Genomic DNA, 16330 nt, shown 5'->3' with positions numbered 1-16330 from the left:
GTCAATTATCCACACACACCCTGACACAGTCTATACAGGCACTAACTACTCTGTCTCTGGCAAGAGAAGCCTCAGCTGATCTCACCTCTGATACAGAGAAATGATTACTTGTTTTAAGATTTATTTACTTATTCACTTATAGAAAACTTCTTAGCAACTTATTTACTTATAGCAATTTATAGTATTTTTAAAATATTGCTAAGAATCCTGCTTGCCCAGACTGTTCTGTGGAATTTTACCAAGGACTACTGTGTTCATCAAAACAAAGCAGTTCACTGTGAAAATCTACCAAGGATTACAATGTCCAGCAAAAATTTATACTTTTGGCCTTGAGTAACAGGTGGCTCTAACTAGTTGGAATTTTGCAAATGAGTAAAGATCGTCATATACGAATGGTAGAAGTTCTATTGGTTCTCTTAGATAAGATAGAAAGTAAACCATCTGAAAAACACTCTTATTCAAGAAATTGGCCAAGGAATCTGAGCATGCTCCAGGGAAAAAACAAAGTGAGAAAGACTATGAGCCTTCCTCCCAAAGACCCCCGAAGACGCCCACCAGGAGGCAATGCGCAAGTGCAAAGATGACATAAACTGTTGACATCAGCCTTTCTAACTAACCCAGCCTTACTCATGAATATGTATGTTTGTGTTATGTAATCCAATGAATATGGATATCCACACTCTATAAGTTTTTGGTAAAATGTGTGGTGGGTGTGGAAGCTTTGTGGAGAGATCCCCTTGCACCTCGGTGCCTGAGTAAACAGACCTGCTTTGTAACTCTATTTGAGTTGTCACGTCTTTTTTCCGTGAATCACCTCTCTGAGGCCTTTCTCCCCACTGTGTTCAGAAGATACATTATCTGTGTGTAAAAAAGGAAACAGCCCCAGGAAGCACAACCATGTCTTTCTACCTGTGGATGCACTCTGCACACAGAACACACACACACTTTGCACATGGCATGCACACTACAGAAAGCAGACAGACAGCTGAGGGGACCCTACGCTTCTCTGCCTTGCGGTTCAATAGATACAATCTCTGCATGGAACACAGACACTCTCAAGGCCATGGCAGGAAGGGCATGCCTTTCTGTGGGTGCAGTGTATCCTGGCTGTACTCGGGACACGTGCCCGTCCGTACACACACTTTATACGCAGGCGTACACAGAGCAAGAGGCAAGGCATTGCTTTTCTGGCTGTACAGAGCACAGGGACTGTCTGCGCACAGACTACAGCCATTCCATATGCAGAGTAGACACGAACAGGCGAGGCAGGTCGTCTCTGCTTAAAGACGACAGCCTCTTTCTCAAGAAGACAGACCTGCACGGCAGCACTCTTCTGTCTGGACACAGAATCGATCTGAGCCACAAAACACCAGCAGGGCTGAAAACAGGATGGTGTTTGCCTCTACAGAACACACTCGGTGTGCAGCACGTGCGCAGAGAGGAGAGGAAGGCTCTTCAGCCCATAAAGCACACAGCCTACCCATCTGTGGAACGTACACAAGCAAGGTGACCAGAGGCTTTGCTGTCTGCAAAGACAATACAGGGACTAAACAGAGACAGCCCTAGAAAAGCCGCGCCTCACCTATCTCTGCATTTAGTATCTACCATCTGCGTCGGCATAACACGCCAACTATACTGGGAGGCTTTTCTATCACTGGACAGAATACATACTGGCTTCCTCAAGACGACACCTGCACAGGCAAAGCCAGCCACGCTATGCAGCTTGTAATAGGATATACTCTGCCTATAGAAAAGAGATGGTGAGGCTTTTCTCTCTGGGGATAGGCTACGTTCCATCTGTAGATGGACTGTACACAGGCAAAACACATCTCTGTCTAGTCACAGGCTAGATACTGCCAAGGCAGGGCTTTATGGACTGCTTATACAGTGCCCACTGGCTGTACAGAGAACAGAAAACACCAGGATGGTGAGGTGGGGCAACACCTTCCTGTCACCATACAGACTGTAAAAGGGCTGCACGGAGAATACATGCGGAAGGCACCGCACGCCACTTTCCTGTCAGGATGCAGAATGAGTTCTGGTTACAGAGCAGAGATGGGCCAGGCAAGGCAGGTCTTCTCCACCCACCTCCAGGGGAAACCTGGGCAGACTGAGGGTGAAGCGGGACTCTCTGCACATCAGGCCCACAGAAGCACACAAACGGGGGAGGTGAGGCTTCCCTCTTTGCAGAGCAAAGACTTGGTGCACACAGGTAGTGTAAGGCTCTCCTGCCTGTCTGTGGAACACAGGCTGCCTATAGACCAGAGGGATGGCTCTGGACTCAGAACACACACAGCTCATCTCTACCACAGACCTGCAGAGTCTGGGGAAAATGGGGTGCACCTGCCCATACACTGCCAAGACCCTCTGTGCAGAGCACAGGCAGAGGGGCGAGGCATGGCAAGACTCCTATCTCCATTTGCAGAATACACCCCGAGGGGCTGGGGTAGCACGGCAGGCCTTCTGCATCCCTTGCACGGCCTTCAGGGAGCTTCTAACACAACCACCTCCTGCTGTGCTTTCCTCAAGTCCCCCACCCATCTCCCAGGCACCCAGATGGACACCAAGGACCAGTAACATCATCTCTTTCTCTGCAGGCAACAGGCTGATCTCGGAATAGGGACAAATGATGATGAAATGCACTGCCTGCAAGGGATTTTTCTCTTACCAATTCCCACTTCTGAGCCAGAAGTGATGCTTTTCACAGAATCACCTAGGTGGGAAAAAGCCTTGAAGATCACCCAGTCCAATCGTTTTCAAAGCAATGGGGATTCTACAATAACCTGAGGTGCTGCTAAATTTCTCCATTTTGCATGTCTGGTTGCAAACAGACCTGTCAGACATCAGGGGTCAGGTGCTGCTACTCGGAAGATATGCACACAGGACCAGGGAGAACAGGCTACTCGCAGCTTTCAGGCCAAGGAATCAAACACCCAGCTTTGAAGGGCCAAGCGTAGCTCAGCGTGAACACCAGCTACCGCTACACCAGCTTCTGAAATCCCAAGAAAGCAACGAGGAAGCCAGGGCACTTGAGCCCACACCCCACAAGACTTTCACACACACGAGGCCAGGGGGGCCTCTCTGAAAGCAAGTCCCCTCTCCCTCTGCCAGCAGCAGGGATGGAAGAGCAACAGGCACCTGCCCCACGAGCAAAGGCACGCTAGTGAGGCTGCTCTGCAAAGAGAGCTCCACACCACATTTCCAGCCAAGCCCCAGGAAGCTGGACAGCACCGGATTAACCCTCCTGCTTGCTTCAGGGGTGATGCCCGTGGCCGTGTGTAGTGCCCAAGCCAGGACCCTTCTCCCCACAGCCAGCACAGAGAGGCTGGAGCTCTCCAAGCACAGAGCCTGTGGCTGGCTCCTGCCCCCCCCACTCCCCACAGGTGCTGCTCAGGGCACAGGCCAGCCTGCATTTATCCCACACCGGTAACTCTGCCTGACAGACAGGCTGGAATGGGCTTCTGTGTAGTAATCTACAGACCGGCCCCTGTGTCAAAAAGCCACCAGTAGCTCTGGCAGTGCCGGGGGGAAGGAATGGTCCCCATTTCTGCTGGGGGTGAGGGGCAACACCCGAGCTGCCCAGCCCCCGACTGCACAGCTTGGCCTCTCACCCGGACGGACCTCACAGCAGGGACGGCCACAGGCTCCGGACCTCCAGGCGGGCTGCCCGGGGAAAGGGGCTTTGTCCCCTCACTGGTATCTTGCACACGGGGCCGCCCCCCCGGCCCTCCTCCTCTTTCCCCTCACGATGGCGGCGCCACAGCGCCCGGTGCCACTGCCTCCAGCAGCCGCTCGCTCGAGCCGTTACCACCCAACTGCCAGCGGCCCGAGCTACCACTGCCTCGCGGGGCGGGGCCGCGAGGGCAGGGGGCAGGGACAGGTGAGTGGGCAGTCGGTCATGGGCGGGGCCTGGACGGAGGGGCGGGGCCTGTGAGGAAGCGGTCGAGTGCTGGGTGGAGACTGAGCAGCCAAGGGGCCAAAGAGGTGGCCCCGGGAACCAAGGGTCGGGCCAAATGGTCGACACAGCTGATGTCGCCAGGGGCCAAAGGGGCAGCGCCTGCGACCAAAGAGGTGGCACAGGGGGACAAAGGGGCCGTGCTGGCAGCCAAAGGGATGGCACTTGAAGGAGGCTGCAAACCAGTAAAGATTAAACAATATCCAATCAAACCAGAAGTTAGACAGGTACTGAAATAATTGATAAATTTTTGGAATATAAAATTCTTGAGGAATGTGAATCTAACACTCCCATTTTACCAGTCAGAAAACCTTCAGGTGAATATAGGCTAGTGCAGGATTTGAGAGCAGTGAATCAGATCTTTAAGGACATTTATCCTGTAGTAGCAAATCTTTATACTTTGTTGAGAGCATTAAAGGAGACTCATCAGTGGTTTACAGTGCTTGATTTGAAAGATGGTTTTTTTCATATACCGCTGGAGAAGGAAATCAGAAAATCGTTTGCTTTTGAGTGGGAAAATCCACAAACTGGGTGAAATATGTAGTTGACATGGACAAGCCTACCCCAAGGATTTAAAAATAGCCCAACAATCTTTGGGCATCAGCTGGTGAAGGAGCTTGAAATATGGAACCAGGATAGGCTGAAACCTGGACATTTACTTTTACAGTAAGTGGATGATATACCAATTGCTGCAGAAGACAGATTTACCTGTATACAGGTAACTACTGACCTCTTGAATTTTCTGGGACTGAATGGGGACAAGGTATCCAGGAAGAAAGCCCAAATAGCTTGTCAGACTGTGATGTATTTGGGATTTGAGATTTCAAAAGGACAATGGCAGTTAGGAACAGACTGTAAGGAAGCTATCTGTGTCACCAAGCTGAAAAATGTTCATGAACTGAGAGCCTTTTTAGGAATGACTGGGTGGTGTCGCCTTTGGATAATGAATTACGGTCTAGTAGCTAAACTGCTGTATGAGGCCCAGAAGAACTCTCCTTTTGTATGCGGCCCAACACAACAAAGGGCTTTTACAGAGTTAAAACGTGCTTTAATGTCTGCACCTGCCTAAGGACTTCCAGATTTAACCAAAGTTATTCAGGGCTTTGTTCGTGAAAGACAAAGCCTTGCACTAGGTGTGCTGACTCAGAGGATGGGAAGCTGGAAGAGACCAGTTGGGTATTTTTCCAAACAGTTGGACACAGTAAGTAAAGGATGGCCTAATTGCCTTCAAGCAATTGCTGCAACAGTGATGCTTATTTATACAAGAAGGCTGGAAATTGACTTTGGGAAAAACAATAGCAGTGTATGTCCCACACACGGTAGTAACTGTTTTAGAACAAAAGGAAGGACATTGGCTATCCCTGAGCAGAATGACAAAGTACCAGGTGGTTTTGACTGAACATGATGATGTGATTTTAAAAACAACTAACCTGGTATATCCTGCAGTGTTTTTAAGTTCCACACAGGAAGAAAGACAGCTGGAGCATGACTGCTTAACTACCACTGAACAAGAAGATTTGAAGGATATGCTGCTAGAAAATCCTGACTGGGAACTGTACACAGATGGCAGTAGCTTCATGGAGCAAGGAGTCAGATGTGCTGGACGTGCGCTAACAAGAGATACCCCTAGTATGGCTAGTATTGGCTAGTACTACATCAGCTCAGAAAGCAGAACTTAATGCTTTTATTTGAGCCCTAGAATTGAGTGAAAAGAAGAAATCAAATATTTGGACAGGTTCAAAGTACGCTTTTGGGGCAGTACATGTTCACAGAGTTTTGTGGAAAGAGAGGATTATTGCTCTCTCAGGGATCAAATATTAAGCATCAAAATGAAATTTTAAAATTATTGTGAGCAATTCAAAAACCAGATCACGAAGCAATCAATCATGCACTGTAAAGCACAGAAAATTGGAAATACAAAGGAAATTGCTGGAAATAATTTGGCTGACAGAATGGCAAGAAAAATAGCAAAGGAGCAAACATTACAGATGGCATTAATTCCAACTAAACCAGTAACCCTTCCCAGGGAAAAAAACTAAATAGTCAGAGGAGGATGACAAATTTGGAAAATTGCTGAATGCTAAGAAAAATTTAGCTGGATGGTGGGTAACCCCTAAGAGACAAGGTGTAGTTCCATCTCTTTTAACGAGAAAAATAATTCAGATAAAACACCAAAAATGTCACTGGGGTGTGGAAGCCTTAGTAACTCATTTACAAAGGCAAGTAGTATCGGTTAAAATGTTAGCTGCAAAATGTGAAGTATGTTTGAAAAATAATCCAGAGATTAAGAAAAGGGTCCAAATGGGCAGACTAAAATCTGGAACAGAACCTGGAGATTATTGGCAGGTAGATTTTTCAGAGCTACCTAGACAAAATGGGTACCGATAACATTCTGGTGGGGTTTGATACCTTTACGGGATGGCCAGAAGCTTTTCCCTGTTGTTTCACTCAAGCAAAGGAAGTAGTAAAGCAGTTACTACAGGAAATAATTCCGAGATTTGGAGGCCCTATTGGAATTTCCTGACAGAGGTCCACACTTTGTTGCTGAAGTAATACAAAGTGTTTGCAACATTTTAGGAATCACTTGGGATTCACATACCCCATGGAGGCCACAATCCAGTGGAGAAGTGAAAAGAATGAATCAGACTCTAAAAAGACAAATCAGCAAAATCTATCATGAAACTAATTTAAAGTGGCCTCAAGCACTTCCATTGGCATTATTGTGAATTAGAGTACAACCAAAGACTGGTACCTCAGTCAGTCCTTATGAATTATATGGGAAACCATATGAGTCCCCAGAACCAAATCCAAATATTCATGTGAAAAGGAAAAAAAGATGTGTATAAATATTTGCCTTCCTCAGGGAAAGCCATGACTGTGATTCAAAGCACAGTAGTGTGGAACAGAGCCCTATCTTTGGAGAATCCAGTGCATGACTTTCAACCAGGAGATTATGTCTATGTGAAGACGTGTACTTCCAAACCTCTGCAAAAATACTGTAAGGGACCTTTCCAGATACTGTTAATCACCTTTACAGCTATCCAGATTGCAGAATGAGATGCTTGGATACATTATATGCAGGTGAAGGCGGCACCTACTCCATGGAAGATTATTAACTGAGATCCAGAGACTTTAAAATTGACTCTGAAACAGGTCTAATTTCTCATACTAGTTTGTGATAGCTGTTCTTGTATTAGCTTGGAAGCTAGTGCTGGTGGGATCATGGGTTGCTTTGTTGATTAGGAACAAAAGACAAATAGAAACATAGCAGCTGATCAGCATCCCTAAAGAAATACCCAGAGAAAATCTGATGTTATGATTGATTAAGGGATTTGCCAATTTGCAGGATGTCCCATGGATTACTGCTTGTTTACCAATACCAAGAGCAGTAGGTGAATTTGTTCCATGGGGAATCTTAACCATGAATATGACCAACCTGGAACATAAAACCAAGACTTACTGCAAACAGAAACCTGCTGTTGAGTGGTATGAACAAGTAAAAGTTATCAGAAAACAGTGGAAGATGCCAGGCAAAGAAACAGGTTGTTAAAAGTTATTGCACTATGATTTTATAACAGGATCCCAACATGGTACCATAGCTTGGATTCTTCTTCCTGGGAGTCCAAATCCCCAGCTAGGATGGTGTTCCTGTGACGAACAGATCAAAAACAATGTGAGCAGAAGCATCATGGAATGGCAGTGTAACAAAACTGGTGAAGTTACACGATAGGAAGAACAGCAGGGCTATGTATGTCCATGTCCATATTCTCTCCGTTTCAGTACATGGCTAGAACTCATTGGTGTTTCACTTGGGATGGAAAAGGGTTTGCAGTCCTACCCTCAGTAGACGATAAAGGAACTTCACTGAGAGAGAAAGAGGACAAAATAGTGTCATGGTGGAAACGTGAAAGAAAAGGTGTATGACTGCAGCAATGAAGATTTAATAATTCAAAGAATCCCTCCTTTGGTGGCTGCTTTAAAATTTGGCTGTTTTTGTCGAGGTCTAAAAAATAGTCTCAATTTAACCAGCACATTTACACCCAGGAAGGGAACCTTGTTTAGATGCAGAAAATCTACTATTCAGAGTCCAGGACATTTAGTTTGGGCATTAAGTGATGGAACCTGAACAACTCATTTACCATTAGACAGAAAGGTGAAACAAATTATGTTAGACATGCCAACATTGTGCCCAATTTGGAAAAAGTCTCCATTTAAAGGATCTTTAGAAAAATGTAAAATTACAGCAGACCAAGAGATCAGAAACAGATGACACATAGAATGAACCATCAACAGGAGTAAGAATTGGCTGGGCCCTTGAATCCCTTTTGAATCCCACAGCCTCATACAGAAATAGAGAATGGTTATATCAGTTAACAGGACAAGTAGAAAGGGTAGCAAATGTCACAAAGAAAGGATTCAAGGAATTAAACATACAGTTGCAGGCAACTTCTAGGATGACACTCCAAAATAGAATGGCTCTAGGCACGCTTCTACTTAAAGAGCATGGAGTGTGTGGATATCTCAAGGATAAATTAGATCATTGCTGCATTCATTTTCCGAACGTCACCCAGGTTGTACAGCACGATCTGGATCTGTTGGGAAAAAATAAGAAAGAAACTGAAGAGATATGAGAAGCCATGTCAGAAGATTGGTTAGGTAAGATTTTTAGCGGATTAGGATGGAATTTGAGCTCTTGGCTTCAATCCTTGATTAAAACTTTGTTTCTAATTGTCTTTTTGATGATAATGCTGCTCTATGCCGGTCTAAAGAAACAATTTACCAGCAAAACTGCATTTAATCGTAGTCATGAGAGAGGTTCCAACCATTCCACCAGTATATAGTGCACCACCAGCATATAGTGAAACAGATACTAAGATACAGAGTACTACATAATATGAAAGTACTGGAATAGTTTTCAACAATTTCAAAGGGGGGAAAATGTTACTGACTTGTTATTAAGTTACTTGATGATCTAATAGCAAAACTTCTAGAAAAATGAAAATATAAGAATGATTTTAATGTAAGGCAAATATTTACCTTTGCATATTGCACATTTACCCAGCAACCAAGGCTACTATGGAATCCCCTGTACAGCCCTGTACCAAGGCTGAAGAAGTGGTCAATAATCACCTAGTAGGTATATTTAGGAGTTTAGATAATTAGGTGTGAGATTAAAGATAATTTTAAAGTAGTCATAGAGATGTCTAAACAGAAGTAGTTTATTACCTAAAATATTTTTTAAGGAATGTACAGAGTTGTCAGAATTTAGAATTAATGAATACTAGGGAAAACTGACTGTAACAACTTGTAGGCCCATGCCAAGAAACAGTGAAACTAGGCAAAAGGTAATTCTGGTGGGGAGAGATTGTGTCCAGCGACTCATACTCCACCGACCCCTATTACACACCAGACCCATTTCTAGACATTTCTGGGTTCTACTGCACAGAATCGGAAATAGAAGGAGAGTATGTTCATGATTTCTAGGAAATAGTATGTTTATGTATGAATACTTAATGAATACATATGAATAAATACTATGTACGACGTATGGTCTTAGTGCTTGGTCTGCATTGTTGGTGAGAGCACTCACTCGCACACCTGGCTGTCCACAAAGAAGTGTCTGATTATCTGCATCAAATTGGGGGCTAGAAGTTCCCTGATCCTGCTTTTCAGTAACAGTTAATTCACAGCGAGAAAGCAAGGAAGCGTGCATGTTAAGCACCGTTACCCGCTAAAGCAATAGCCAAGTCAAAAATCCAAAACCTTTTTCCTTAAATACCATTCCCAAACTTTACATATGAGAACCCAAAGATTATTGGAAATACAACTGTGATGGGGCCTACATCAATTTCTGTGACCTTTAAATTTCAACACTAACAGCATGGGCATCTGAGCCTCTGTTCCCTGCCCTTGGTCAGCTATTTGATTCATTCTTTGAGACATGTAGTGGCATATTTTTGTAAAATTTCTCTCTTTGTTATGCAGACTTTGGAACTGTTTTGAGAGGAATCTCTGCCTTACAGCAAAATTACATACCAGATTACAATACGTAAGTGTGCTTTACTGAGCTTCCTTTACTATTTAGCACCATTTTTTTTCTCATATCTATCTCAAAAATAACTTACTAGCTTTCAAGCATCGCAATTCTTCTATAAGAGTGTTTTCTGACCTGCCTATTCTAATACCATTCCTAAACCCAGCACATATGACTTCATGTTTGCTTGTACATTGTAGTTTCAAAGCAGTTTCTCATCCTATATGCTCTGATGTATACAAAGTACCTGAATCCTTATTGATCCTGCAGATCACAGAATCAAAATAAAATATGCATTTCCAAATCACACTTCTCAAAGCAAACGTTTCATCGAGGGGAATTTTCCATACAAAAACTCTGTCCATCCAGAGCAGGAAGAGACAGATCCTGAAGCAAGGCTGCAAATACAAATCTAAGGTCCACCCAGGACAGGGCCAGCAACAAAGGGAGACAGGCACAGCTACAGTGTGCCTGGTGCAGGGGGGGGGGATGTGCCCAGGGCTGACCTGAAACTGGACTCCTGGGCAGGGGTGTGGGTGGAAGCTCCAGGTGAGGCTAATCAGGATCATTGAGAGCCCTGAGACTGAGTTTGTGGAACCCACACTTGCAAGAACTGGGAGTTTTCATTACATCTTTTTAAGGAGCATCAATTTAAAGATGTGATTATTTATTTGGCTTTTTTCAGAGCAAGCAGATTTATGCTGAGAGCAGTGAGGGCCCCTACAAGGTGTGTCTCTTTGCCTGCTTGGAGCTCAAAGTGATCAACATCATCATTTACTCTGAGAAATCTGGGCCTAGTGGTTTACCCTAACAAAGAGAGGAATGAGAAATACAAGATTTGTCCCATCATTCATCATTTCTACCCACCAAATAAATAAGATAACCTTTAAAAGTTATGCATAACTGAATACTGAATTTGGTATTGTGGGAAATTCATATTTGACATATGCTGAAGAGTGGAAGGGTGGAATTTTTCAGCCATTTGTATACAGCCGCCTAGCCTCAATTAACCCTGCTTCCATCTGATTCATGGAAATAATCTGTCAGGAACTAAGAGGTATCATCACATTAAAAGTAAAATCTGACCTTCAGGAGATAAATAGAAATGCTTGATCCAGTATTGACAACTTGCAGAAACTTAGAGTAAATTCAAGGGTCTGGAGGATTTTTTTCCTTTTATGCATTAGGTCACAAAAATCTCATGAAAAACATCTGAGTCATTCTTGAAATCCATTGCGTGATATTTGCTGGACAAGAGTAGAAACATTTTTTTTTAAATAATTTTAAATCACATCAATTTTTTAAAGACAGATCTTGTCACTTCCTTGTACAGCTCTGAAACACTGCTACTAAAGATCAGAGTATTTTAATACAGCGATGGCAAACAATGAAATGCATTTCCTGCCTACAAGTAAAGAGGAAAGCAGCACTAAATCTGCTAACTCCCTAGTTAAAAACCCCACACCATAGTACCAGTGTAAGCATTCAATGAATTTTAATGCTTTTACCACATATACTGCAGCAGGGCAGCTGTATATTTCTAAAACAGAAACACTTTTCCCTAAAACCTCGGTTGCTTTACAAATATGTAAGGTGGCTACAGAAAGTGCACGGCACACAGTCAGGCTGACCCACAGCCATCTGCTGGGAGCACAGAGTCTTAAGCAGCAATGAAAACAACATTCTGGATCCCACCGAGTCCGGCAGGATTTCTTGCCATAAAGAGAGGTTTATTGGCAGCACCTCCCATCCTCCCCAGCTGCTAACAACATCCTCGCTGTTTCATTTGAAATGGAAAATACGAGCATGTACAACATCCTTAGTCAGTGTCATTTGATCTAGAAGAAAAGTGGATTTTCAGACAAAAAGAAAAACAACATATACATTCAAGCCAGGCCAACTCCATTAACAATGAAGTTTGCTGACTTTACTCCTTTACATACAGTTTGTGCATTTTAGGAGGTTAAAGAGGAAACACATACCTGTGCACACATTTCTTCTGGAGACCTGATGCTACTAAACAAAGTGGGGAGGTCTAGTGTGTAAACTGGAAACTTTTCCAGGGTGTGTATTACTGCAGGTGCCAGATGAGAAGCGTACCAATATCCTGGCTCTCCGACTAATAAGAAACGTGGCCTGCAAGATGTCGGCTGATCATAAGCATTTCTAGAACAGTAAGGAGAAAGTAAGTTTGAAAATGGAAGTGATGACTAGACACACAGAAGTTAAAGTGTTTTTTCCTACACACTTTTCTCTTTTGGCAAATACTCTTCATCTTCAAGCAAATAATAAGGCGGTCTGTGATCAGGAAGACCATCACAGCCCATTTTGTTACAAACTGGTACCATACTTGCCCTAAGAAAACCTGCCAACCCGCAGCACGTCTGCTCTTCGCTGGACGAGGTTAAGTACCAGCTCTTAAATCCCACAGGGGGACCGTCCAGCTCAATACACACATGATAACTGGTCAGTAACCTGCTATGGGGGAAAACAACTCTCTTCCAGCACCCAGCAATCTGGACCTCTTCACTGCCCCTACACACCAGTTCTCAGCAGGTCTTGAGTTTAAATAACCATGAGATCTCTACATTGGTCAAGTTTAGCTGAAATTTGGCCATAGCTACTGGAGCTGGTGGGAAGGAAGGGACAGAGGCCCATTTTTAGACAAAAATTAACATGGGCACTGAAACACATTAGCTGTTATCCGAAGTACACAATTGGATTGGTTTCAAGAGGTATACTGAAGACATAGAAGATTTACATTTATTCAGACACTCTAATTGTTTCACTTCGGATTATGCATTAATTTCCCAGTCATCTTGCTTTACTCGCACAAAACACATTTGTGAACAGCATTTGCTTTTTCCACTCCAATACTTTTGGCAGCTTTACTGGATAAAGTCAATGATCCTAGAGACCTAACCAAGTTCAGCAAGTCCAAAGATTTTCTGGACAGCACAGTGACAGACACTCAAAAAAATAACTGACCCACAGTGACGACAGGAATCTATTTTGTCAGATCTTGGCTTATGCAACTTCCACAGTAAAATGTCAAAAGTTTAACATAAACTCAGTAGGTGAAAGGTAGAAAATGCAGATATCATTGACATTTTTCTCACAGTGGTTCAACAAACCATTTCTCGGTTTTGTTTCTGCTACATGATTTCCTGCTGGTTTCGCAATCTGGGAAGGCAGAAGGTCAAAAGATGGCTACACCAATCCATAGGGGTTTTTTAGCTAAAAGGACAGACAGTACACTTCTCTGGTCTGGAGTCTTTCAAGGAATACCAAGGGTTAAGCCAACATGTTCTAATAGTCTGTGGACCACTGACTTGGGAAAAGAGGGCTGGGCTGGTCAGTTTGATCAGTCATGACAGTGTACTCCGTCCGTTAGAACATCAGTACCCAGCTCGATCTTCATGCTTACTTCTTGCAAATACTGATAAACACCCTCCCCAACAGCTCTTGACTCCTTCATCTACCACCCCTCACACCAAAGCTGTTTACAGACCCAGACATCTTCAAAATGGAAACATAAAGGGGATAAACGTTTACCTGCTGAAATTCAGGAGGCTTTCCTTTCCTCTAGAGGGTGTATTACAAGCCGGCTCATCTTCAAAGGCAGATGGCACCTCCTCATGGCTGTCAATCACATCATCTCTTAAACTGTCTGAAAGACAAGACCAGTTTGTTAACCTTCCTGAATAGTCCAGACCTTGCTCTCCCATTAACAGAGCTAGTTCTAAATCAGTGCTGGAAACCAACTGTATTGGAGGGCATGTGCTGAAAGCTGTTTTCTGAGGAGTTCCTTCTACCACAGATCTAAGGAGACTGCACGAGTCTCTACAAAGCTGTCCTATATTCCATGATTTGCATAAGCTATTATCCCTCTGTCAGTGAAAACCTGGAGGCCATTTCCTTAGAATAAAGATGATTAGGAACAACTTCTGTAGCTCCTGGAGCAGGTTCCCCCACTGGACGTGGGGCAAGTAAGCGGATGCCATGTCAGACTACAGAGACCAACACATCTGCTCAATAAAGCTCCTTGAAGGTCGGTGAAAGAGGAGAGAAGGGAAAGGGGGCATCAGGGAGGGGATGCAATTACCAGTCCCTGAGCCTCTCTGCTCTGATTTCGTTGATGGGGTTTTGTCTCTGTTTTACCAATGCAAATACATCTCCCAGCTCTACTGGGAGCAATGCTGGTGCAACATTCTCCAGGAATTAGCATCATAACTAACTAGTCACAGATTTCCATTAATCAGGAGCAGAGTGACCTTATACATTTATCTGCTCACACCAACTGACAGACTAAATCTGATCAGGGTTGATGCAGTCACAAGCATGAGCTTACATATATTGTGCAAGCCAAGCCCTGAAGCATCCCCTCCTAAAACATTCTGATCTCATGTGCAAGTGTACAGTGGGATCCACAAACGTTTCAATCCAAGACTATGGTTAAAAGTCATGACGCCTAAACCAGTATCTAGCTTAAACCACTTGTCTTGTGGTCCTGACATTCTTCCAAGAGGAATAAGCAGCATTCAGGTAAAAATACCCTCGTCTCCCCCTTTAAACATTGATTTTGAAAGAGAGGCCTCGTACAATAAACTTTAGATCCACCTCTACAAATTACAAAGACCATGTTAGCTACTGTCAGAAACAGGGTGCTCTAGCGGAGAACGCACAGCGCTCCACTCCAAAGGACGAGTCGCTCGCAGCTCCCAGGCAGCGCTGTGCATGTGTGTATTACAACATTCTACTGTCGTTACAGCCAAGAGGTTTGCCTGTGTTGATTGCACAAACCAGAACTTTTGCCCTGGCAGAATTTTAAAGAAGTCGATTTTCCTGTACCTTGCTGTTGGTTCTTCTTCAGTGCAACCTCTATGTGGGGAAATACTTTCTGCAAGGCTTGCAGAATTTCTGCTACAGTGTTTTCATGCAGTGGTTTGGAAATAGGGGGTAACAGTCGCCCACGTGAAGTCACAGCCCTCTGTGAAGCTGGAACAATCTTCTGCATAGCCACGACAAAATCCTCTACTCTTATTTTAATAGAGGTGACATCTAATTGCAGCTTCTCACGACTTTCATATATTTGAGGACAGCAGCGACGCAAAGCACAGAGGGCAGTTTCGGCACATAAGGATTTAATGTCAGCACCACAGTATCCTAATAAAAAAAAAACAAGAAGCAAATGTTAGGTCAGTCTCAGGCAACACAGAATTCAAGGTCATGGTTTCTAAAGTGCAACACTAAGAGACTTTGTATAAAGCCCAAAAACAACTGCTTAAGAGAGAACGTATTGACTGCACTGCAGAGGAGTTTTGTTACGTGGCTCGCAGCTTGATATCCTGCACTTGTGAAGCAGCCTCACAGTCAAAACTTTGCTCCCAAGAAAGATGCTCCAAACCCATTCTACGTTCTGATGGACAAAAAGAAAATCAAAAGCCAAGAAGCATCTGACTTTGCTCCCCAGATGTGCCAGCTGCCTCACTGCCTCACTCTGCGGCATGCCACAGGAGCTGGGTTACCACCTGGCACAAGCCCAGATTTCTTGGGACTCAGTCACACACAGTAACTCACTTTGGTTTCAAAATTACTAATGCATTTTTCAGTTAGCTCTTCAAGAAACATGTCTGATGGCTTAGGGTCCCAGCCTTGCGTGTGAATCTTTAAAATCTCCTTTCTGGACTGGAAACAGATTAGTTGCCTTTTAGTTTGTCCTAAGTTTTCTCTTAAGAATATCTCAAAAACACAAAACAAAACCACAAAGACCCTGACAATAATATAAACAACACTTCTCCACTAAACTTTTAAGATTTTGAAAGCTGTTAATATGCTCTCAGCTTTTTCAAGCAGGACATTTAATCATTCTCAACTTGCTCCACTAAACTCTTCCTGGGGGTCTGCAGGGAAATCAAATGCATTTAGAGCTTCCATAAAAAGCAAGTTTCCACAAGTATGAAACCTACCGATCCTGAGGAAGAACCTGTAGTAAAAAAACCCAAAACCAAAAAAAACCCCCAAAACTCATTTGCAAACAAGAGACTTTTCACCAAAGAAAATTCTCATAAATTTAGCAAAACTTCATGGTGACAGTCTCATTAGTTCACCAAGTTTGCTTTTCTGCCGGTTCATTCTGGGAAAAGAGTCCTAGCACAACCTTTCAAATTGCTACACTTGTAACAAGGAATAATAATTCTGACTCAAACTACTGTCTCTGATCTAGAAAAAGTCAGATGTTGCCCATCCTCATCACCAATGAGTAAGACTTTCACTGAAGTGTTTCCTGGTACACAGGTTAATTGTGGCAGATTTCTACATTTCTTCCACAGTAGGGAATA

The 16330-nt window shown here is 43.7% G+C and overlaps 1 long non-coding RNA gene across 1 annotated transcript; it reads right to left on the bottom strand.

Annotated features, from left to right (window-relative positions):
* Positions 1-11146: 11146 nt before the first annotated feature.
* Positions 11147-14939, bottom strand: LOC113490604. Its single transcript, XR_003400277.1, has 3 exons — positions 14841-14939; positions 11972-12155; positions 11147-11236 (listed from the first exon to the last, which is right to left on the bottom strand). It is a non-coding gene; the product is annotated as an uncharacterized LOC113490604 (long non-coding RNA).
* Positions 14940-16330: the final 1391 nt, after the last annotated feature.

Source organism: Athene cunicularia, unplaced genomic scaffold, assembly GCF_003259725.1.
Source record: "Athene cunicularia isolate RWA unplaced genomic scaffold, athCun1 SCF_17, whole genome shotgun sequence".
NCBI classification, from domain to species: Eukaryota; Metazoa; Chordata; class Aves; order Strigiformes; family Strigidae; genus Athene; species Athene cunicularia.
The sequence above is the reverse complement of the archived record's forward strand: the minus strand, read 5'-3'. Positions and strand labels throughout refer to the sequence as shown.